The sequence below is a fragment of the Piliocolobus tephrosceles genome, chromosome 10 (assembly GCF_002776525.5).
Source record: "Piliocolobus tephrosceles isolate RC106 chromosome 10, ASM277652v3, whole genome shotgun sequence".
In the NCBI taxonomy this organism is placed as follows: Eukaryota; Metazoa; Chordata; class Mammalia; order Primates; family Cercopithecidae; genus Piliocolobus; species Piliocolobus tephrosceles.
In genome coordinates this window covers 62,478,943-62,504,823 of record NC_045443.1, presented here as the reverse complement: position 1 = coordinate 62,504,823, position 25,881 = coordinate 62,478,943, and the positions used below count along the sequence as shown (strand labels likewise).

At 35.9% G+C, this 25,881-nt stretch overlaps 1 protein-coding gene and 1 long non-coding RNA gene across 5 annotated transcripts in view; one reads left to right on the top strand and one right to left on the bottom strand.

Annotated features, from left to right (window-relative positions):
- Window positions 1-25,881, bottom strand: part of MSRB3 (methionine sulfoxide reductase B3) — a 181,293-nt gene that overhangs the window by 51,210 nt on the left and 104,202 nt on the right. The gene's annotated exons all lie outside the window — the stretch shown is intronic.
- LOC116418960 overlaps window positions 1-25,881 on the top strand; it is a 39,203-nt gene that overhangs the window by 1,397 nt on the left and 11,925 nt on the right. Inside the window, exons 2-3 of the long non-coding RNA XR_004229178.1 lie at window positions 20,843-20,934; window positions 22,193-22,312. This is a non-coding gene — a long non-coding RNA (uncharacterized LOC116418960). The remainder of the gene's footprint in view (window positions 1-20,842; window positions 20,935-22,192; window positions 22,313-25,881) is intronic.

Sequence of the window (25,881 nt, the reverse complement as noted above, 5' to 3'; positions counted from 1 at the left end):
GGTAGCATATGTACAAAAGTTGCACTGGTGGTCATAGGAAGGACATATTTTATTCAACCACAGAATAGACAGATATGTAAAACATATAAAAAGTAACAACACAAGTAAGACTTCCCCATGGAAGGCTCACATTCCCATTCCTCTTAACTTTTGGAAGAGAAAAATGTCACTAATCAAAAAAAGAAGTAAGATCTTCATGGCATATTCAGAGCTTGAAACACCCATTTATTCACTTGATGTATCTCCTACTTCAATAATTGCCACTGTTACGTAAGTAGGAAAAAGCAACTTAGTAAAATTATACACTGCATCTGAAAACAGTCCTCTATTTACTGAGCTTTATTTACATATTTGAAAAGTATACTTAAATGAAAACCAACGCAATGAGTATTCAACACATTCCCAAGACATTAAACAAAAAGAGAATAAGATTATATATTAAATATGCTACCCATAAAAGGGGTGGGGGTGGGGGAGTTTCACAGAGGGAAAGGTACATGTGAAAAGGCCAGAGAGGGCAACAAATATAACTTATATATTCATTAATTTCACATCATTCCCTTTATTTCTGCTTTGGTCACTGTTTAAAAAAAATACAAACAGTAACAGCAAGAAATGATTGTTTACTAAATTATGACAGATACTATGCTAAACCTTTTAAGTAATTTCTCTCAACAACCCCATGAAGTTGACACTATTGTTTTATATCAGTTTTAACAAGAGCTAAAAGTTATTAAGCAATTTCCCAAGATTACACAATGAGCAAGTGGCTGAGCTGGGGTTTCTTTTTTGAGATAGAGTCTCGCTCTGTCATCCAGGCTGGAGTGTAGTGGTGCGATCTCAGCTCACTGCAGCCTCAACCTTCTAGGCTCTAGCAATCCTCCCACCTCAGTGCCCCAAGTAGCTGTGACTGCAGGTGCACACCACCACACTCAGCTAATTTTTGTATTTTTTTGTAGAGACAGTGTTTCGCTGGCCTCAAATGATCTGCCTGCCTCAGCCTCCCAAAGTGCTGGAATTACAGGCTTGAGCCACCATACCTGGCCTGTGCTGGAGATTCAATACAAAGTCCATGCTCCTAATGATTTCCCTAACAAAATGCCAACAAGCATTGATCTGGTGCCAAACAGAAAGCAACATAAATAAATCTAAAAACATATCAACCAGATAAAATAAGATGATCTAATATCCTTAATATATAAAGCAATCTTACAAAGCAATAAAGTATATAGATACTCCAATAGAAAAATAGACAAATGACCCAAACTGGCAATACATGAAATAAAAAAGTTGCATAATTACATTATAAAATTTAAACTTAATAATTAAATAATGCAATTAAAACATAAATGACAAACTAGGTTTCAAATACAACATGCCAGATAACAGAAAGAATGAAAATATTCAATATGAAAAAAGAGGGAATGGAAAAATTGAAACACCCATAAAATTCAGATAGCAGTTAAATCAGCACAATTTTTTTGGAAAGCAATTTGGCAATAATTACCAAAAGTGTTTATAACAAGACATGGAAGTACTCATTACCACTCCTGTTCTGATTCTAAGCATTCTGTTTCTTAAAAATCAGAATATAAAGCTCAAGTGAATGACTTACTAAGAAACAGCTATGAGAAATAAAACTAATAAAAGTTATTTTACACTAAATCTAGATAACTCTTGATAATATGGCTTTGAGGTATAATGTAACACATAAAAAGGATTTTATAGATGGATGAGGTATTTTGTTAAGAAAAAAATTACTAATAATCTGGAAGCAAATTCTCAATTATTCTCAAGAACCTGAAAAGGCAAAAGAGAGGAAAAGGTAAAATTATACAGTCATAATGCCACATAATGACATTTCAGTCAACAACTGGAACCACATATACAGCAGTGGTCCCCTAAGATTATAATACCATATGTTGACTATACTTTTTCTATGTTGAGCTATGTTTAGATACACAAATACTTAACACTGTGCCACAATTGCCTGCAGTATTCAATACAGTAATATGATACACAGATTTGTGGCCTAGGAGCAATAGACTATATTATATAGCCTAAGTGTGTAGTAGGCTACACCATCTAGGTTTATGTGTGTATATATACACACACACACACATATATATACACACATACAGGTATATCCTTACAGTAACTATTAATGGGTACATATATTTTATATAGAGATATATAGTATAATATGTATTATATGTATAAAATATGTTACTGTAATTAACAGATTGCTGGAGGTTCAGTAAGTTTAAGAGTTTAAAACCCCAGAGAGGTCCACTTTTGGAAGGAGGGGACACACTTTCATACATTTTACCTCTAGAAGTCCTACCAGGTTGTCACAGTGAAGATCAGAGGAAAGTCCCCTTGTGATTTCAGCAGGGGGAAGAGGAAAGTAGCCATTTTTAAATATACCCAGATGACTGTGTTATGTTTAACAAGGCCTGCCCTCATGGAAAGTATTTTACTAGAGCCTAATCAATTTGTCATTTACTAGTGCCTAATCAAACTGGGAGAAAGAAAATACCCAACTCCAGCCCACTCCAGCCTTCTATGTTGGGGAAGGGAAATAACCAATCCTGGCCCTTTCTAGCTTTGTTGTCTCATCAAATGGGGAAGGGTGAGACAGAAGTCACAGCCCAAGGGCACAGGCTCATGAAAGTCGGAGACCTAATTATGGGTCTATAGAATGCACTACCCCTCCCCATATCTCACCAGAAGATCAGAAGAGCTCCTGTATAATAACAAAAGATTACAACCAAAATAACTACACATCTCAAACCATATTTAAGAAGTCTCTAGCCACAGATACAGTAAATGCAGTCTACCTCGTAGTCAGATAAACATGAAACTTCACATAAAGGCCTACTACCTCAGTTCCTTCTATCCAGTATATCACATCCAGCTTTCACAAAATAATGATAAGGCTGGTGGCTCAAGCCTGTAATCCTAGCACTTTGGGAGGCCGAGGTGGCTGGATCACAAAGTCAGGAGTTCAAGACTAGCCTGGCCAATATGGTGAAACCCCATCTCGACTAAAAATACAAAAATTAGCTGGGCATAGTGGCGGGCACCTGTAATCCCAGCTACTTGGGAGGCTGAGTCAGGATAATTGCTTCAACTCGGGAGGTGGATGTTGCAGTGAGCCGAGATCACACCATTGCACTCCAGCCTGGGCAACAGAGTAAGACACCATCTCAAAAAAAAAAAAAAAAAGTATACTAAAAGACAAAAGCACATTTTGAAGAGATAGAGCAAGCTTCAGAACCAGACTCAGATAGGGCAGAGATTTTCTAATAATCAGACCAGGAATTTAAAACAACTATAGTTAACATGCTCTAATGGGAAAGAAAACAAACAACAAGATGCAAGAAAAGATGATAAAAAAAAAAAAGATACATTGCAAGAAAAGATGATAATGTAAGCAGAGCAATGGAAACTCTAAGAAAGAATCAAAGACAAATGCCAGAAATCAAAAGCACTATAGCAAAAATGAAGAGTCCTTTTTATGGGCTCATCAACAGATTGGACACAACTGAGGAAAGAATCTGGGAATTTAAAGAAAGGTCAATAGAAACCTCCAAAACAATAAATGCAAAGGGAAAAAAATGAAAAAGACAGAACAGAATATCTAAGAACTATGGGATAATTTTAAAGGGGTGTCACATTTGTTTAATAGGAATAGCAGAAGAAGACAAAAAGGAACAGAGAAAATGTTTAAAGTAATAATGGCTGAGGATTTTCCAAAATTAATGACAGATACCAAACCATATATCCAGGAAGCTCAGAGAAGACCAAGAAGGATAAATACCAAAAAAATCTATGTCTAGCAATACAATATTCAAATTGCAGAAATCAAAGACAGATAAATTTTTGAAAGAAGCTAGAAGGGAAAAAGCACTTTACCTACAGCAGGAACAAGGGTAAGAATTATGTCAGACTTCTCCTCAAAAACCATACAATGAAGAGAGCAGAGTGAAATATTTAAAGTGTTAAAAGAAAAAAAACCCACCAGGACAGAATACTGTACCCTGAAAGATTTTAAGTTGAGAAAAAAAGTGAGAAAGCAATAAAGACTTCTTAGACCAAAAAAAAAAAAAAAAAAAAAAAAAAAAAAAAATTGAGGTTTTTCAAAACCATTTATTGAAAAGACTGTCCTTTCCCCATTGTGTGTTTTTGGCATCTATGACAAAAGTCAATATACTATAAATGCATAGATTTAGTTCTGGACTCTTTACACTGCTCCATTGGTCTATGTGTCCGTTTCTATGCTAGTACTATGATGTATTGATTAGTATGGTGTCTTAGCCCATTCCCACTGCTGTAACAAAATATCTTAGACCAGATAATTTTACAAAGAACGGAAATTTATTTCTCACAGTTCTGGAGGCTGGGAAGTCCGAGATCAAGACACTGATAAATTCAATTTCTAATGAAGGCTGGCTCTCTTTGCTTCCAAGATAGTGCCTTGGGTGCCAGGTCCTCACATAGTGGAATACAAAAAGGCAAAATGGGCCTAGCTAGTTCCCTCTAATTCTTGTATAAGGCACTAATCCTAAACTTGAAGGCAGAGCTTCCTAAATGACCCCAACTCTTAACATAATGGCATTGGGGATTAAATTTCAACATAAATATTGGGGAGGACACATTCAAACCATAGCATAGATGTGTAGTAAATTTTGAAACCAGGTGGTGTGATGCTGCAATCTTTGTGCCTTTTGCTCAAGATTGCTTTGGTTATTCAGGGTCTCTTGTACTTCCATACAAATTTTAGTGTTATTTTTTCTATTTCTGTGAAAAATGTTATTTGGATTTTGAAAGAGATTGCACTGACTCTGTAGACAGTTTTGGGTATGTGGACATTTTAACAATATTAATTTTTCCAACCCTTGAACATAGGATATTTTTCCATCTAATTGTTCTTCAATTCCTTTCATGAATGTCTTATAGTTTTCAGTGTACAGACCTTTCACTTCTTTGGTTAAATTTATTCCTAACCATTTTGGCTTTTTAGTAGCTATGGTAAATGGGATAGTTTTCTTGATTTCTTTTTTGGATAGTTTGTTGCTAGATTATAGCTATGTGGCAGAATGAAACTGGACTCATCTCAAACCATATGCAAAAACTAACTCAGATTAGATTAAAGAGTTAAAAGTAAAACTTGAAACTGTAAAACTACTTGAACAAAACACAGGGAGAAAGCTCGATGACACTCGTCTGGAGATGACTCCAAAAACACAGGCAACAAAAGAAAAATTAAAAAATGGGATCACATCAAACTAAAAAGCTCCTGCACAGAAAAGAAAGCAATCAACAGAGTGAAGAGACAATCTACAGAACAAGAGAAAATATTTACAAACTTTTTATCTGATAAGAAGTTAATATCCAGAATATATAAAAAACTCAAACTCGATAATAGGAAAATAAATAGCCCAATTTAAAAATGAGCAAATGACGTGAATAGATATTTCTCAAATGAAGACATACAAATGACCAACAAATATATGAAAAAAATGCTCAACATCACTAATCAACAGGAAAATGCAAACCCAAACCATAATGAGATATCATCTTATACCTGCTAGGATGGCTATTATCAAAAAGGTGAAAGTTAAAAAGTGTTGGTAAGAATGTGGAGAGAAGGGAACACAGTATACTGTTGGTGGGAATGACCTTACGGAAAACAGTATTGAGGTTCCCCTAAAAATAAAAAACAACTACCATATGATCCAGAAATCCCACTATCGGGGTACACATCCAAAAAATATGAAGTCGGTATACTGAAGAGATAGCTGCGCCTCTAGCTGCACTACAGCATTACTCATAATAGCCAAGATATGGAATGGATATCGCTGTCTTTCAATGAATGACTGGATAAGGAATATATGATATATATACACATATATTATATATAGTATATGTATATACAGTATATATCATGTATATATCACATATATCATGTATATATATATCACATACATATGATATATACAGTATATATCATGGATATATCACATATATGTATATATTCACATATACATGATATATGTGTATATATACATAAAATATGTATATACATAAATATAAATATTTATGTATATATACATAAAAATAAATATTTATGTATATATACATAAAATATAAATATAAATACATAAAAATATAATACATATATATGTGTATATATATATACTATATATAAATACATATGATATATACATATACTATATATAATATATAATACATATGCTGAATAGCATTCTACCATATATGTACATATATGATAGAATATATGATTGAATATACATGTACATATATAATATATATGCCAAATAGTATTCTATCATATATGTACATATATGATAGAGTATATATGATAGAATATATGTACATATATACAAACATATATGTATATATGTACATATATATGCACATATATATGATAGAATACGTATATATATATTATACATATATATATGATAGAATACTATTCGGCCTTGAAAAAGAAAGAAACTGTCAATATAGACAGCAACATAGACGAACCTAGAGGACATTATGTAAACAGCAACAGAAAGACAAATACTGCATGCTCTCACTCATATGTGGAATCTTAAAAAGTTGAATTTATAGAATTTAAGTAGGCCAGGTGTGGTGGCTCATGCCTGTAATCCCTGTACTTTGGGAGGCTGAGGCAGGTGGATCACTTGGGGTCATGAGTTCAAGAATAGCCTGGTCAACATGATTAAACCCATCTCTACTAAAAATACAAAAGAATTAGGCAGGCAGGGTGGCACACAGCTGTAATCCCAGCAACTTGAGAGGCTGAAGCAGGTGATTTGCTTGAACCCAGGAGGCTTTCAGTGAGCCAAGATTGCACCACTGCACTCCAGCCTGGGCAACAGAGCGAGACTCTGTCTAAAAAAACAAAAAGTTGAGTAGAATGGTAGTTACCAGGGGCTGGTAGTCACGGCTTGGGAGGAATTGGGGAAATGTTGGGCAAAATACACAAAATTTCAGTTACACAGAAATAACAAGTTATAGAGCTCTATTGTGCAACATGAAGACAACAATTAATAACAAGGTATTGTATACTTGAGGAAATTGCAAAGAGTAGATTTTAAGTGTTCTCACTGCAAAGAATTAGTATGTATATATTAATTAGCTTGACTCTGTCACTCCACAATGTATATATATTTCAAAACATCATGCTGTACACCACATAGAAAAAAATATTTTTAATTGAAGTAATTTGTTGCCACTAACTTGACTTGCAAGAAATGTTAAAAGAAGTTCTTCAGAGAAAAGGAAAATGATATAAATCAGAAACTCAGATCTATGTAAACAAAGAGCATTAGGAGGAATAAGTGTAGGTAATAAATTTTTTCTTTTCTTATTCTATCTAATGGATAGCAGTTTGTTCATATAAGTAATAGTAAATACAAGTAAATCACTTGCATTCAGTATGCAAAATTTACTGATGAGTGAAATGAATGACTGCAATGACCAGAGGGATGAGAGGAAACATTTGGGAATATTCTGCCATAAGGCATTTTGTTACCCACAAAGTGGTATGGTGTTATTTGAAAGTGGATTTGGATTAGTTGTAAATGTATATTGCAAACTCCAGGGCAACCACTGAAAAGGTTAACAAGAGTTGGGCACAGTGACACACCTATAGTCCCAGCTATTTGAAAAGGTGAAGCAAGAAAGTAACTTGAGCACAGGAATCTGAGATTGTAGTGCACTATGATCGTACCTATGAATAGCACCTCCCCTTCAGTCTGGGAAACATGGTGAAACTCCATCTCTAAAAAAGAAAAAGAGGTGGCTGGCAAGATGACCAAACAGGAACAGCTCCGATTTGCAGCTTCCAGCAAGATCAATGCAGAAGGCAGGTGATTTCTGCATTTCCAACTGAGGTACCTGGCTCATCTCATTGGGACTGGTTAGACAGTGGGTGCAGCCCACAGAGGGTGAGCCAAAGCAGGGTAGGGTGTCGTTTCACCCAGAAAGCAGAAGGGGTCAGAGAACTCCATACCCTAGCCAAGGGAAGCCATGAGGGACTGTGCCATGAGGAATGCTGTACTCTAGCCCAGATACTATGCGTTTCCCATGGTCTTTGCAAAACACAGACCAGGAGATTCCCTCAGGTACCTACACCACCAGGGCCCTGGGTTTCAAGAACAAAACTGGGTGGCCATTTGGGTAGACACAGAGCTGCTGCAGTTTTTTTTTTTTTTTTCATACCCCAGTGGTACCCGGAACACAAGTGAGACAGACTGTTCTCTCCCCTGGAAAGCAGGCTGAAGCCAAGGAGTCAAGAGGTATAGCTCAGTGGATCCCACCCCCATGGAGTCCAGCAAGCTAAGATCCACTGGCTCGAAATTCTCACTGCCAGCACAGCAGTCTGAAGTCAAACTGGGAAGCTTGAACTTGGTGGGGGGAAGGGCATCCACCATTACTGAGGCTTGAGTAGACAGTTTTCCCCTCACAGTGTAAACAAAGCCTCCAGAAAGTTCAAACTTGGCAGAGCCCGCCGCAACTTGGCAAAGCCACTGTAGCCAGACTGCCTGACTAGATTCCTCCTCTCTGGGCAGGGAATCTGTGAAAGAAAGGCAGCAGCCCCAGTCAGGGGATTACAGATAAAACTCCCATCTCCCCGGGACAAAACATCTGGGGGAAGGAGCACCTGTGGGCACAGCTTCAGCAGACTTAAACTTTCCTGCCTGCCAGCTCTGAAGAGAGCAGCAGATCTCCCAGAACAGTGCTCAAGCTCTGCAAGGGACAGACTGCCTCCTCAAGTGAGTCCCTGAACTCTCTGTGTCCTGACTGGGAGACATGTCTCAGCAGGGGTCGACAGACACCTCAGGCAGGAGAGCTCCACCTGGCATTTGGCAGGTGCCCCTCTGGGATGAAGCTTCCAGAGCAAGGAACAGGCAGCAATCTTTGCTGTTCTGCAGCCTCTGCTGATGATACCCAGGCAAACAGGGTCTGGAGTGGACCTCCAGAAAACTCCAGCAGACTTGCCGCAGAGGAGCCTGAATGTTAGAAAAACTAACAAACAGGGAGCAATAGCATCAACATCAACAAAAAGGATGTCCACACAAAAGTCCATCTGAAGTTCACCAACATCAAAGACCAAAGGTAGATAAATCCATGAAGATGGGGACAAACCAGTGCAAAAAGGCTAAAAATTCCAAAAGCCAGAATTCCTCTTCTCCTCCAAAGGATCACAACTTTTTGCCAGCAAGAAAACAAACTTGATGGAGAATGAGTTTGATGAATTGACAGAAGTAGGCTTCAGAAGGTGGGTAATAATAAACTCCTCTGAGCTAAAGGAGGACGTTCTAACCCAGTGCAAGGAAGCTAAGAACCTTGAAAAAAGGTTACAGGAACTGCTAACTAGAATAACCAGTTTAAAGAAGAACATAAGTAACCTGATGGAGCCGAAAAGCACAGCACAAGAACTTCGTGAAGCATCCACAAGTATCAATAGCCAAATTGATCAAGTGGAAGAAAAGATATCAGTGACTGAAGATCAACTTAATGAAATAAAGTGTGAAGACAAGATTAGAGACAAAAGAGTGAAAAGGAACGAACAAAGCCTCCAAGAAATATGGGACTATATGAAAAGACCAAACCTACATTTGATTGGTGTGCCCGAAAGTGATGGGGAGAATGGAACTAAGTTGGAAAACACTCTTCAGGAAAATATCCAGGAGAACTCCCCCAGCCTAGTAAGCCAGGCCAACATTCAAATTCAGAAAATATAGAGAACACCACAAAGATACTCCTCGAGAAGAGCAACTCCAAGACATAATCATCAGATTCGCCAAGGTTGAAATGAAGGAAAAAATGTTAAGGGCAGCCAGAGAGAAAGGTCAGGTTACTCACAAAGGGAAGGCCATCAGACTAACAGCAGATCTCTCTGCAGAAACCCTACAAGCCAGAAGAGAGTGGGGGCCAATATTCAATATTCTTAAAGAAAAGAATTTTAAACCAAGAATTTCATATGCAGCCAAACTAAGCTTCATAAGCAAAGGAGAAATAAAATCCTTTACAGACAAGCAAATTTTGAGAGATTTTGTCACCATCAGGCTTGCCTTACAAGACCTTCTGAAGGAAGCACTAAATACGGAAAGGAAAAACTGGTACCAGTCACTGCAAAAACACACCAAATTGCAAAGACCATCAATACTATGAAGAAACTGCATCAACTAATGGGCAAAATAACCAGCTAGCATCATAATGACAGGATCAAATACACACATAAAAATATTAACTTTACATGTAAATGGGTTAAATGCCCCCAATTAAAAGATACAGACTAGCAAATTGGATAAAGTGTTAAGACCCATCAGTGTGCTGTATTCAGGAGACCCATCTCACATTCAAAGACACACATAAGCTCAAAATAAAAGGATGGAGGAATATTTACCAAGCAAATGGAAGGCAAAAAAAAAAAAAAAAAAAAAAAAAAAAAGCAGGGTTGCAATCCTCATCTCTGATAAAACAGACTTTAAACCAACAAAGATCAAAAGACACATAGAAGGGCATTACATAATCGTAAAGGAATCAATGCAACAAGAAGAGCTAACTATTCCTAAATATATATGTACCCAATACAGGAGCACCCAGCTTCATAAGCAAGTTCTTAGAGACCTACCAAGAGACTTAGACTCCCATACAATAATAGTGGGAGAGTTTAACACCCCACTGCCAATATTAGACAGATCCATGAGACAGAAAATTAACAAGGATATTTGGGACTTGAACTCAGCTCTGGACCAAGTGGACCTACTAGACATCTACAGAACTATCCACCCCAAATCAACAGAATATACATTCTTCTCAGCACCTCGTCACACTTATTCTGAAATTGACCACATAATTGGAAGTAAAACACTCAGCAAATGCAAAAGAGCAGAAATCAGAACAGTCTCTCAGACCACAGTGTAATCAAATTAGAACTCAGGATTAAGAAACTCACAACTGCACAACTACATGGAAACTGAACAACCTGCTCCTGAATGACTACTGGATAAATAATGAAATTCAGGCAGAAATAAAGAAGTTCTGTGAAACCAATGACAACAAAGACACAGTGCACCAGAATCTCTGGGACCCAGCTAAAGCAGTGTTTAGAAGGAAATTTATAGCACTAAATGCCCACAGGAGAAAGTAGGAAGGATCTAAAATCGACACCCTAACATCACAATTAAAGGAACTAGAGAAGCAAGAGCAAACAAATTCAAAAGCTAGTGGACAACAAGAAATGACTAAGATCAGAGCAGAACTGAAGGAGATAGAGACACAGAAAACCCTTCAAAAAAATCAGTGAATCCAGGAGCTGGTTTTTGGAAAAGAATAACAAAATAGATAGACCACTAGCCTGATTAATATGAAGAAAATAGAGAAGAATCAAACAGACACAATAAAAATTGTTAAAGGGAATATCACCACTGATCCCACAGAAATACAAACTACCGTCAGAGAATACTATAAACACCGTTACACAAATAAACTAGAAAATCTAGAAGAAATGCATAATATTTTAGGATTTTTTTTTAGTTGGAGTCTCACTCTGTCACCCAGGCTGGAGTGCAGTGGTGCAATTTTGGCTCACTGCAACCTCTGCCTCCCAGGTTCAAGAAATTTTCCTGCCTCAGCCTCCTGAGTAACTGGGAGTACAGGTGCTCTCCACTATGCCCGCCTAATTTTGTATTTTTAGTAGTGACAGGGTTTCACCATGTTGGTCAGGCTGGTCACAAACTCCTGACCTCAAGTGATCCACATGCCTCGGCCTTCCAAAGTACTGGAATTACAGGTGTGAGCCATCACGCCCAGCCAGGATTTTCTATATACAAGATCACATCATCTGCAAATAGAGATAGTTTTACTCACTCCTTTCCAATCTGAGTGCCTTTTCTTTCTTTTATTTTTTCCATTTTCTGTTCTTTCTTTTTTCTCTTCTGGCCTAATTGGCTAGAACCACCAGCATAATGCTGAATAGAAATGGTGAAAACAGACATCTTTGTTTTGGGGAAAGCATTCTGCCTTTTCACCATTAAATATGGCATTAGCTGTGGGTCTTCACATGCGTCCTTTATCAAGTTAGGAAGTTTTCTTCTATCCTAGTTTATGGAGTGTGTTTATCATGAAAGATTGTCAGGTTTTTGTCAAATACTTTTTCTGTGTCTACTGATACAATCACCTTTATTCTTTTGGTGTCTCAGGGGAACCAGCCCCCGATATTTCAACGTATGTTCTTTTGTATTTTCCCTAAGTGTCAGCCAGTCTGAGAAATAAAGGGAAAGAGTACAAAAGAGAAAAATGTTAAAGCTGGGTGAACGGGGGAGACATCACATGTCAGCAGGTTCCATGATTCCCCCCAAGTCGCAAAACCAGCAAGTTTTTATTATGGATTTCAAAAGGGAGGCAGTGTACAAATAGGGTGTGGGTCACAGAGATCACATGCTTCAAAAGACAATAAAATATCACAAGGCAAATGGGGGCAGAGCAAGATCACAGGACCAGGGTGAAATTAAAATTACTAATGAAGTTTCATGTCCCACTGGGCATGCACTGTCATTGATAACATCTTATCAGGAGACAGGGTTTGAGAGCAGACAACTGGTCTGACTAAAATTTGCTAGGCAGGGATTTCCTCATCCTAATAGGCCTGGGGGCGCTACAGGAGACTGGGGCTTATTTCATCCCTTATCTGCAACCATGTAAGACAGATATTCCTAGAGAGGCCATTTTAGAGACTTCCCCCTAGGAATGCAATCTCTTTCTCAGGGCTGTTCCTTGCTGAGAAAAAGAATACAGTGATATTTCTCCTATTTGCTTTTGTAAGAAGAGAAATATGACTCTGTTCTGTCCGGCCCCTCAGGCAGTCAGGCCCAGTGGTTATCTCCTTTATTCCCTGAACATTGCTATTATCCTGTTCTTTTTTCAAGGTGCCCAGATTTTATATTGTTTAAACACATATGCTTTATGAATAATTTGTGCTGTTAATGCAATCATCACAGGGTCCTGAGGCAACATACATCCTCAGCTTATGAAGATGATGGGATTAAGAGATTAAAGACAGGCACAGGAAATCACAAGAGTATTGACTGGGGAAGTGATATATATCCATGAAATCTTCACAATTTATGTTCAGAGACTGTAGTAAAGACAGGCGTAAGAAATTATAAAAGTATTAATTTGGGGAACTAATAAATGTCCATGAAATCTTCACAATTTATGTTCTTCTGTCACAGCTTCAGCAGGTCCCTCCGTTTGGGGTCCCTGACTTCCCGCAACATTGGTGTAGCATATTACATTAATAGACTGTTCAATGTCAAACCAACCTTGCATTCCTAAGATAAATCACACTTGGTTATGTTTTTTATGTTGCTGTATTTGGTTTACTAGTATTTCGTTGAGGATGTATGCATAAAAGACATTGATCTATAGTTTTCTTTCCTTGTGATCATTGTCTGGATTTCATCAGGGTCATAGTGACCCTTTAGAATGAGTTGGGATGTGTTCCCTCCTCTTCTATTTTTTGGAAGAGTTGTGAATAATTGGCATTAATTCTTCTTTAAATATTTCACAGAATTTATCAATGAACTGATCCTGGCTGGGACTTGTTTTTGTGGGTAGTGTTTTGAGCACCAATGTAATCTCTTTACTTGTCTATTCAGTTATAAGTATATGCTATTTCTCAAGTCAATTTCAGTAGTTTCTGTCTTTCTAAGAATTTGTTCATTTTATCTAAGCTATCTAATGTGTTGGCATTTGCTTGAATATTTTAATTGAATGTGTTAGTTTTATTTTTTATTATGTAAGTAATACATAATGATATCCTCAATTCTAAAATTTCAAACAAAAAATGTTTTAAGTAAAATAAAATTAAAATTCAAGCATAAAGAAGTCTTTAATATTTATATACAAGCATATAGAAGCATCTAATTCATATACATGCATACAAACATATGTTTTATCTAAATGGTTTCATATTCCATATATAATTCAGTAACTAGATAATCTTTCCACCAGTCTACATATTCCTACTTAGTCAGAGTATAGAGTAATTTACCTTACTTATTTATAAATACCTTGTATTAAAATATATTTTAAAACCATGAAGGAATATTATGGATAAATATTTAGTAGCATAACTATTTAGCAGGTTGCAAAGCAATATACTCAAGATAAATTCATTTTTATTAAAAAAATGTTTAAAGAATCTTTTTTTTTTTTTTTTGAGACAGAGTCTCACTCTGTCACCCAGGCTGGAGTGCAGTGGCCAGATCTCAGCTCACTGCAAGCTCCACCTCCCAGGTTTACGCCATTCTCCTGCCTCAGCCTCCCGAGTAGCTGGGACTACAGGTGCCCACCACCACGCCCGGCTAGTTTTTTGTATTTTTCAGTAGAGACGGGGTTTCACCGGGTTAGCCAGGATGGTCTCGATCTCCTGACCTCGTGATCCACCCGTCTAAAGAATCTTTTTAAAGAACCTTTTTAAAGAATTCTTTTTAAAGAATCTAGAAGTACACACATCCATACACACACATCAACAATAACACTGAGTCATAGGATTATGGGAGATTTTCTGGATTTTATAATATTTGTATTATATGTATACGTGTGTGTATGTATATCCTTTGTAAACAGGTAAACACACACACACACACCACACAAAAAACAAGAATAGCAAACAGAAAACATAAAATAAGATAGTAGGCTTTTCTTTTTTTTTTTTTTTGAGATGGAGTCTTGCTCTGTCACCCAGGCTGGAGTGCAGTGGCATGAATTCAGCCCACCACAAGCTCTGCCTCCCAGGTTCATGCCATTCTCCTGCCTCAGCTTCCTGAGTACCTAGGACTACAGGCACCCGCCACCACGCCCAGCTAATTTTTTGTATTTTTAGTAGAGACGGGGTTTCACCATGTTAGCCAGGTCTAGATCTCCTGACCTCGTGATCCGCCCACCTCGGCCTCCCAAAGTGCTGAGATTACAGGTGTGAGCCACCACACCCAGCTGGCATTTTTTAAAGCATCTCCCTTATAATAAAATGAAAGGTTGAAATTCTTCAATTTGAAAATAAATATTCTCATAATGGGTAAAAAATAAAAATCAAAATTCAGCTATATTATATTTCTAAGAGGCACATATAAATTAAGTGACAAATATGGTCAAATATAAGACAATAGTAAAAGTAAATGCATACAACACAAGGAAAGTAGAGATAATACAATTACTATCAAACAAAAAAAATCAATTCCAAAAACAGTGACAAAAATAAAAAAGAATATTTTCAATAGAAAGTAATAATTCACAAGATATAACACTAAAGAATTTTTATTTACTATAGAGCAGTAAACTATATAAAACAAAAACTATTAAAAATGCTAAGAAACTTTGTAATCCTCAAATATTGTGGGAGCTGTTAATGTACATCTTTCAATACAAAAAATAAAGGTAAAAAATGAGGAAGAAAATATGAATAATATAAATAACAAGCCTTATTAAATAACAGAACTCTTTTCGTGCATTTACAACTACAATTAGTTCCAGAGCAACAAGTCAACAAAAGGGAACATGAAATGGAAGAAACAGAACACACTCTTGAGGAATCTTGGAGAAAGTAGTACTGAAGAAGTCAAAATGTCAGCCAAATTTACAGGCTCGCAGCTAGTTGGCTGAGATTCATGGGTAACATTCTGGATCTTAGAAAGTGAGTCTGACTGGAGAGGATCACAGTTCTTGGCAGGTTCCTGACAACAATGACTGAGAAACAGTAACCAAGCAAGAAGGAATGAATCGGGGTACCAAAGGTATTACTTGGGAATCATACAAAAGACCAGCTGTATGAACTGAGATACAGTCAATAAAGGACTAGTCATAAATTGTGCCCTAATGCTGAACTATAATCTATGGGATTAGAGCTAGTTAAATCCATTCATTCTTCATTCCTTGATTCACTCTTTTATTCAAGCAAATATTCACTGAATTTCCATTAATAATCAAGAAGTATGCTGGATGCAGAGGTAAAATGGTAGAAAAAATAGACACCTACTATTTCTACCCCTGTGTAATTTATTACTACTTCTAAGGCTGGCGAGCAGTTTGCCCCTCCTTCTACATGCACTTAGAATATCTAGGGAGCTTTTAAAACAATACCAGTGCCTGGGATCCAACTGCAGATACTTTGAGTTGATTGATCTAGGATGGGCCCAGTCACCTCTGTTTTCAAAAAAATTCCTCACTAATTTTTTTTTTTTTTTGTATTTTAGTAGAGACCGGGTTTCACCGTGTTAGCCAGGATGGTCTCGAACTCCTGACCTTGTGATCCGCCCATCTCGGCCTCCCAAAGTGCTGGGATTACAGGCTTGAGCCAATTAGCCGGGTGTGTTGGTGGGCGCCTGTAGTCCCAGCTTCTCGGGAGGCTGAGGCAGGAGAATGGCGTGAACCCGGGAGGCGGAGCTTGCAGTGAGCTGAGATCCGGCCACTGCACTCCAGCCCGGGCGACAGAGCAAGACTCCGCCTCAAAAAAAAAAAAAAAAAAATTCCTCACATAATTTTTATGTGTGGCTAAGATTCAGAAAAACTGTTCTAAAAGCAATTTGACCTGGTAAGCAAAGTTAGGGTTTGGCTTAAAGTGAGTGTAAATACTAACAATTCCAGGTGCACGTAATAGTACTACTGTAGCAGGAAAATCAGGCAGGCCCTTTAGAGTTTTATCATTCAAGGAATTCTACTTTGGAAGTCTTCAATTATCCTCTTCTCCCCTCCGTCTGTGGATCCCTGGGACACTCTCCCGTTTTCTTTTAGCACTTGGCTCAAATTTTCTCTTTCTAATTCAACTTTTCATGATCCTCTGTAACTGCAACAATTATATTGATAACTCTTCCAGCACTCGGGCTTCTTCTTTAAGTATATTATAAATTAAAAATATTTAGTGAACTAGCATTAAAATCTAATTTTTCTGTTATGTTGTTTCCATAGTAAAATGTATTCTAAGTTCAAAACAACCAACTTACAAATGAATTTTTGAGAAACAAGCTATTCACCTATTTGAGAATATTCTGCTTATCACATACTGGCCATTATTTGATATGACAGTATCACTTGTATGAATATAAATTATGAACAAAAAACAGAGCCAAGGGACCCACATGGTAAGTTTCAGCCTACATCTGTAAAGTCAGAAATTAAAAGTCTACAACCAGAAGCACATATCCTGGATATCTCTGTTTAACCAACAACAGCAGCTTCTTGCCTCTGAAGAGAAATATTCTCCTGTCACTAATCACTTTCTCACATTTTCTGGGGAAGGAGCCAACTCATCTTTATTTTTAACTAAAGGCTGTTTGGTTGTTTGTCTTATATTCAGTGAAAATATTATGAGACAATCTACCCAGTATTGATGTGAACCTACCTCCTCTCAGCTTGAGACGATCGGTTCCTTTGTTTCCAGCTGGTTCTCTTCCTTCTCCTTTAATGCTTCCACCCATCATTCACTGAAGAGTTCCTCTTTTCCCTCGTCTAACATTTTGTGCAGGTCAACATGTTCCTATTGTTCAAATACTTGATGGAAAACCCTATGCAAATCACATTCCCTCTCCTTTTCATCATGAACATCAATATTACATAAAAGAAAATGTAAAAACAACTGGAACATACTGAAGGCTTATGGACATACAAACACCGTTTCACAAAAACTCCTACTCTATTCTTTTGCCAAAGGCAAAGACAGTGGGGGTAGAAGGATTAGGAAATGGTATATATACCTTTTATATTTCTGAATACAATACATGTTCTTGTAAATTAAACTAGAAAATCATAGAAAACTATAAAAAAGATAACAAATCGGCGGCAATCTTATCATAATGAAATAACTACCATTAAAATCCAAAAGGAATTTGGATTTTTTCCCTGTAGAGAGTATGGTACCTTGCCTGCCTCTGTTATTGGACATTTAGGCTGTTAAAGGTTTTTTTGCCACAATAAATAATGTTCTATGAACATTCTATCACATTTATCTCTGAATATTTTCTTCATAAAGTCTCCCAAAGTGAAATTACTGGGTTAAACAATTACCAAATTGCTTTTCAGAAAGATTGCATCAATTTATATTCTCACTAGTAATATTTGAGAGTAAACATCTCCCCATAGTCTTAAAGCCCTAATTTTTGAGTAAATATTCTTACAGTCGATGCAATTTGCATTTCTGTGAGTAATAGTGAGGTTAAACTTTTGCAAATGCTTACTGGTCTTTAGTAATTCTTCAGTTTTCCTTTTTTTTTTAATTAGGTTATTCCTATGAATAAAATAAAAAACAAACAGCATAGTGTACTGAGAACCTTAATTCCAGTGGAAAGAAGAGATAAGAGTTAGAAGAGGACAAAGTTGGGTTTTATTTGATTTTCTTTTTAAGACAGTATGACTTCAGTTTATCTTAGGCTGTGGGGAAGAAGTAAGCAGAATTAAAGACCTTCAGGAATTAGAGTAATTGACTGATGGAGTAACATCCCATAGGAGAGAGTTGAGGGGACTACTTTGAACTAGAAAAAAGGACATCTCTTCCTCCAAGCATACAGAAAGCAGATTCAGTGTGGTTATAAATGTTTGTTGGTTTTGGGAAAGAAAAGCTCAAGCTTCACAGCGTTAAATTTCTCTATGAAACAGGAGGCAAGATTATCGTTCAAAAAGAAAATGGTGGTAGAAAAGGGGATTTGAGAAAAGTGATAAAGACACCGAAGGACTGCAGAATAGTGCCAAGAGACAACCTGAAATTGAAGACCATAAATCTTTCGTGGCAATTATCCCATAATTATACTCTTTCCTCCAGCAGGGCCATGCAGCCTGTGTGAAGGAGCTACAACTGAAAGCAGATGATTGAGGATTTTTCTGGGGAATTTAACATAAGGAAAACAAATCCAGGACCCAGAGGGCACTGGCAAAAGTGACAAAATGGTCATCATAGAGTCTAGGATGGATGAGGAGGGAAGTAAAGTGACAAAGTACACAACAGACTGGGAAGAAAGGGAGGGGTCAGGACATGGAGGTTGAAGACACTCAGTTGCTGACTGGACAGTCCACATGGTCACTGAAATCACATGTGAGGATAGCAAGAATTAGAGCGGAAAACTAAAGTCCTCAATAAATGATGGGCATTACCAGGGAGCTAATAAATCACAGCAATGATGAAAGTTAATAAGTGGCTGTATAAGGAGTTCTTATATGAGAAAGGAAAAGTGAGGTTCTGAAGGAGGTAATGAAGAGTTATTGCCTCTATTCTTGCAGCTGCAAGAGGAACCTTGGGAGAGAAACAAGTCTCAACTTAACAAAAATGAAGAAAACATTTTGTGAAGAGATTTGAGGATAAAAAAGAATGCATTTACAATGGAATCACAGCTCCAAAGAGCACAGTAGAAATGACTGGGAGGATAGTAAGAAAGAATCATGGATAAGAAGCTATGGGGTAATATAAGGGCAGGAGAGAGGAACACCACAGGATGGTTATGTACAGTTGGAGGATGAGACTTCTGCAGAGCACATTTTGCTGGATACTCCACACAATGCTAATTAATTTACCCATAACAATGAAGACATGCAAAAGGGCATGGTTCCAGATATGTCATTAACATCATTATTTACGAGGAGGAAGAAGCCATCCCTTAAGAGCTCATGGATTAATAAACAAGGTAGAAGAAAAGAGGGGGGCATATTTGTACCAGGGCTCTCTTGTTTTTTGCTCACAATATTCAAATTAAAAAACTTTCTTTTCTCTTTTCTTCTCTTCTTCTTTTCTTTGACAGGGTCTCACTCCGTCACCCAGGCTAGAGTGCAGTGTACAATCATGGCTCACTCCAGCCTCGACCTCCCTGGGCTCAGGTGATCCTCCCACCTCAGTCTTCTGAGTAACTGGGACTACAGGCACCCACCACCATGCTTGCCTAATTTTTGTATTTTTTTGGAGAGACAGGGTCTCACTATGTTGCCCAGGCTGGTCTCGAACTCCTGGGCTCAAGCCATCTGCCCACCTCAGGTCCCCAAAAGTGCTAGGATTACAGGCATGAGCCACTGCTCCTGGCTTCTTTTCTTTTATAAAAGTGCCTGCACAAAAAGCTGCTCAATTTAGTTGAATTACACGAGTGGGTTTAGATAAAATAATCATTAATTTATCAAACTATTTCAAAAACCATTTTGAGATAACACTGAAACACAGTCCCATCTGATAAAGTGTTGCACTCTGGGCAGTGCACAAGGAACCTGGTGGAAGAAACAAGTAGGAGCTGAACTCCAGCTCCTGTTCCCCTCACTCCCAGGGCTGTGTCCTGCCTTGACCCACAGGAGTCATTTACCTGCAGTGTGGGCAGGGGTGTGGGGGTGGGAAGGTGAGAACCCTTTTTCTCATTCATTGGCCCAAGCATAACATCATTTTCTAGTGGACACAAAAGCACTGTAGAGAATAACAGAGACCCTTCCTAAATATACAAATAATCCTGGGGAATGTACTGTCAGTCTTAACACATTTTTTAAAAACTTGTTAAATACGTGAACTAATGTTTCTGGATTTCTTCAACCACAGTGAATGCTAATATTTTCCTAAAGAAATAGAAAGATTATAGAATTATTAGTTTCTTTCTTAGTCTGTGTAACTAAAGTTGATGATTCCATTTAGAACTCAGTCACATTCAACAACACTTTCATCATATTTTTATACTTTTCGGTGTGAAGAACAATTTTCTTAGTATAAACCCAAAGTAAATACCATAAAAGAAAGAAAAGACTGACATATACTAATTACAATTATGTTTTATTTTTGTAGGAAAAAAAATCAAGCAACAAACTGGGAAAATATTTCCAGCTTTATGTTTTATCAGCAGCAGCATCACTAATGTATACGAAGCAAACTGCATGGTATACATTTAACTATATGTTATTTTATTTAATTCTCATAACATTGAGGTAGGCATTATAATTATAAATATTGTTTTACAAATGAGGAAACTGAAGCTCAGACAGTTTATATTACTTGCCCCAAATTACACAGTGCTTAAAAGACAGAGTCAGGATCCAAATGATGGTCTGTCTGACTCAAGTCCTGTTCTTATTTCCAGCCTCATCAAAGAAACAAAAGTTAATAAGCAATTCACAAAGGAATTATAAACAGTCAATGTACATAAGAATAAAAATATTCAACATCCCTAGTGATCAAAAATGTAAGTTAAAATAATGAGAGTCTACTTTTTATCTATCACATAGGCAAAGAAAATACAGATAGAAATATTCAGAGCTGGAAAGAAAAAAGATAATAGTAACACTCAGAGACTGTCAGTGTGTCCAAGGGGGAAAAAAAATTACTACGCACAGTGGTGAGAGCAGAAATTGGCGCAATTTTTCTGGAAGGCTATTTCACAGTAAAACTTAAAAGTCATAAAAATGTGTAGATTAGCCATTGTTTTCATAGATTTTATATTTATTTATTCATGTTGCTAATTTTTTTAGTTCCCCTTGTTCATTGCCTTTCATTCTCAAACTATATTCTTTGTTGTGTTAAACTTACTCCCTCAGTGCTTTTAAAATGAGATACTGCTGTTGAACTGTAATCCTGTCACCCATTAGGTCTACAATAGCCTTACATAAATAAACTCAGAATTGAAATAATGAGATAAGACCAAGAAGTATTAGGATATACAGTCTATATTAAAGGTACATGTATCTGTGTAACCAATAATTCTACTCTTTCACTCATGACAAAACTGACATGAAAGGTCTTTGTTACATTTGTCTTTGTAACAAATGTAAAATCAAAGTAAAATCCTGTCATCCTTTGAATTGCTGTATTGTTGTTAACTAAGTATCCAAAAATAGTAATACCATTCAAAAATTGATGCAATGTGTATTCTGATTTAATCAAAGATACTATTTCTTTAAAATTTAATTTGTATGTATTTGATTTAAAATTACTACTCTTGAAGAAAAAAAGGAACTATCAAGCCCAAATTTAAGCTATAACACGAAAAGATGCACATCTTAATATGCTAAACCAGATATCTACTTCATATGTTTCTTGTCAATACTGGATATTTATTGCATAGAAAAGATGTCTAGGAAGTATTTGTTTAAGTGTATTTTTAACTGTATGATACCTAACAAATTTCTCCTTTTCTCCAAGAGAAAAACTTTAGAAAATGAGTTATAAACTAAATTCAAATCATACTTATGAAAAAGTTTATCATTCAAAAGAAAAAAGATTCCACCCTTAATGGAAGCAACATAAAGATCCCAGAATCAGGTAAGTTCTCTTTACCAACTACTCTTAAAGAAAAAATAAAATATCTAGAACCATTTCTGAAAGAATAGCCAAAGAAGAACAGAAGCACAATGAAAAATAAGTCTAAAAAAGGTAAAGACAGGACACAAGAAGCAGTAATGAGTAAATAAATAGGTAAAATTAAATAGTTAAGTTTAAACGGGAGTTAACAATGATGCTGTAATGCTTAATAGCATTCTTAAAAAATGATAAGTAAGTAGAGGCATAATGGGAAACATGCAGGGGTCAGAGACAAAAGTGTACTAAAGTTCTCATACTGAAATAAAGAAAGGAAGTTATAGATATTAATTGATTCCTGATATTAACAGAAAAAATATCAGGTCAAATATGTTTGTTAGAATTAGATGGTAGACAGAATAAACAGAAATAGTATGTTTAATTTACAACTAGAAGTTTTCTTAAAAGGGCAAAACTTTAATCCAACTAAAGGAAAGAGAAGACCACAAGGAGGCATAATAAAGAGGAAACAAGATGGCAGAAGTAACACCCAATACATTAGTTTTCACAATAAATATAAGTAAGCAAATGCAAGCAATTAAAAATTAATTCATTTTAATTTTTTTAGTGCTGGGGATAAATATAATAGATAAATTTAACAGGGCCTCTGTCCGAAAAGAATTCACAACATAGCAGGTTAAAGAAAGCTATTTTATTTAATTTTGTGGGAGTTTAAATTTAGAAATAATGAAATTTAGAAGCAGATATAATTAAGAGAAGGTAATACATTCTTTTTCCCATACTGGAATTATAAATTCATATATATGGCTTTCCAGAAAATGGTGCTATAAGCAAAGATTAGCTTCAGATTTCTGTCAGAAATCAATACAAGTTTTCCTAACTATGAAAATAGGAATGAATAAATATGCAAATAGTAATGAAAATTAAGAAATGCTGTAACAATGTCGGGTGGCATTGATGTGATTCCCCTAAGCAGAAACAATCAAAAAAATGTATCCAATTTGTAAAGGGATTTAACACCAGTTCATATAATTTGCCACATATTTTTGCTTTGGTCTTATCCATCCTCCTCCTTCTCCCACCAAATAAAACCCATATCACTGTCCTTTCAGAGACAGGCTGATGTATTTGTTTAAGATGAATGGTATCTTTAGACAAAACAGACTTCCTTCCATTTGCTATTTTATGTAGTATTTACACATAACCTCAGTGAAGGAGAAAAATGAGGGATTAAAAAGACTTCCTCTAGGTAAATATGACAGAGATTGAATACACATCATTATCTTTGGATAAAAAAGACAGAGCCACTAGAGTCAATGGGCAAAACTCCAACATTAATACTTATACTTGCCACCTATTTATGCACATAGAAAACATTTATAATTAAACTTTCTAAAATGACCTGTTTCCAAATGATGAAGATCTGCCTAGTTGTAAGAATAAATTTTTAAAAATTACACACTGACTGAAGTCTTATCCTGTCTAATTGAAAACATAATCTTAGATCTTTTATGTTAAACCTAGTAAATATTAACACTTTAATGAATGTATTTAAGAATAACACAAAAGCTATATTTCAGTTAAAATTTGTTTTAAATTTATGCTATTTTCGGCTAAAAAGAAGGCACAATTTGATAAGGTAAAACACAACTTCAAGAGGATTATGAATGATATATTTTTCCTATAATATTTTACTAGTTGTAAATTTTAGGGTAGAAACTTAAGATAGAGGTCATTAAAAACAGAATGTGAAAATATTTTAATCTTCTTCAGTCATTAATCATGTCATTTTTACCAGATTGCCCTGCTAAGCTATTTGAAACAGATTAAAACATTTTCTAAACCACAGCTTTCCTGTTTTTGATCATCCTATATAAAGCCATCGTGTTGACTCTTATTAACAAATGTAGGTAACAGATAAATATACACATCTTTTTGTTACATAGACACATTACTTGCATGGTGACACATAATAGATATCAAAATTCATATGAATTGGGAAATATCTTTCAAAAAAATCATTCCAAAAGAGGAAAATTATTAAATCTACCAGTAAGAAGAATAAAATAGAAAAGGAAGTTCCTACCAATCTTTTTATAAAAGACATAATAATGTCCTTTGCATTTCTACAAAACAAATTAAAGTACTTTGAAAATGCATAAAATATCATTTGTTTAAAACTGGTTACAAAATAGGGATTACATTTAATCACATTTAAGAATATAATCTGTCTTTAAACACTTCCCTCAAAATATACAGTCATGTACAGTAAATAATAAAGCTGATTGATATCGAGCATCATATCTCTACATTTAAAATAATTTGGCCAGGGGGCGGTGGCTCATGCCTATAATCCCAACACTTTGGGAGGCCGAGGCGGGTGGATCACCTGAGATCAGGAGTTCTAGACCAGCCTGGCCAACGTGGTGAAACTCCATCTCTACAAAAATACAAAAATCAGCCAGGCGTGGCGGCACATGCCTATAATCCCAGCTACTTGGGAGCTGAGGCAGGAGAATCACTTGAACCAGGGAGGCGGAGGTTGGAGTGAGCCAAGATCATGTCACTGCACTCTAGCCCCGGCAACAGAACAAGACTCCATCTCAAAAAAAAAAAAAAAATTTTACTAACAATGCATCTTTGTTCAATTATGTGATTTCCTACTTTAGATAAAAATATCCATTTATCATTACTTTATTGTTACCCATACCACCAAGAAATTTACAAATACTAAAATATTGTGAACAGTAAATAGCTATTGAATCAATACTTAAATTAATAGCATAATTAAAGTGACACTGTAATCTGTGATTAATTTTTCCTTAGGTATGTGTAGGCACACAAGCAAAAAATAATCAAGTCTCCCCTGGCCTTGTTAACTACAAAACAAACAGGCTTCAGAAAGAGGCAATCTTCTTTCATACTTGTCACAATCATGAAAGACTATCCTACCATTAGTATATTTCTATGCCAAGAGTTATTTCTGCTAGATACTAAATTATTCTACAAACTTTACAGCTAGCTTGTTCGAGGCAATGCACAAAACTCAGAGTGTGTGATCAACAAACATTTGTGAAATTAAATATTGGTAAATTAAAATTACAAACTAATGAAATCACATTCATTTTGACATTAAAATTTCCTTTTTGATTTGTACATTTTGTCATAAAAATGTATATCATTTTAACAAAAAAAAGTAAATATAGTTCTATGAAGTTGCTTCCATATTGGACATAACTATATTTGCTATTTATAAAATTCTTAAATTGCATAAAATGCATACTAATTTTACAAAGAAAGCTTTTGAAAAAAATTATATTTTATCATAAATAAATTTAACCTGATTTTAAAACGTTTAGGAGGAAATTTTTATGCACATACATATTCATATATATACACATATATGCATGTATATATACACATGTGTGTGGTGGGGGTGTGTGTATAACATATATGCTGGAAACTATAGGCAATTCTAAGTTCTTGATATGTAATATTCTTCTACAAGCCTGAAAAAATAAAACCATATAGCTATAAAAAATAAATATATTAGTAATATATTAGTACATCAC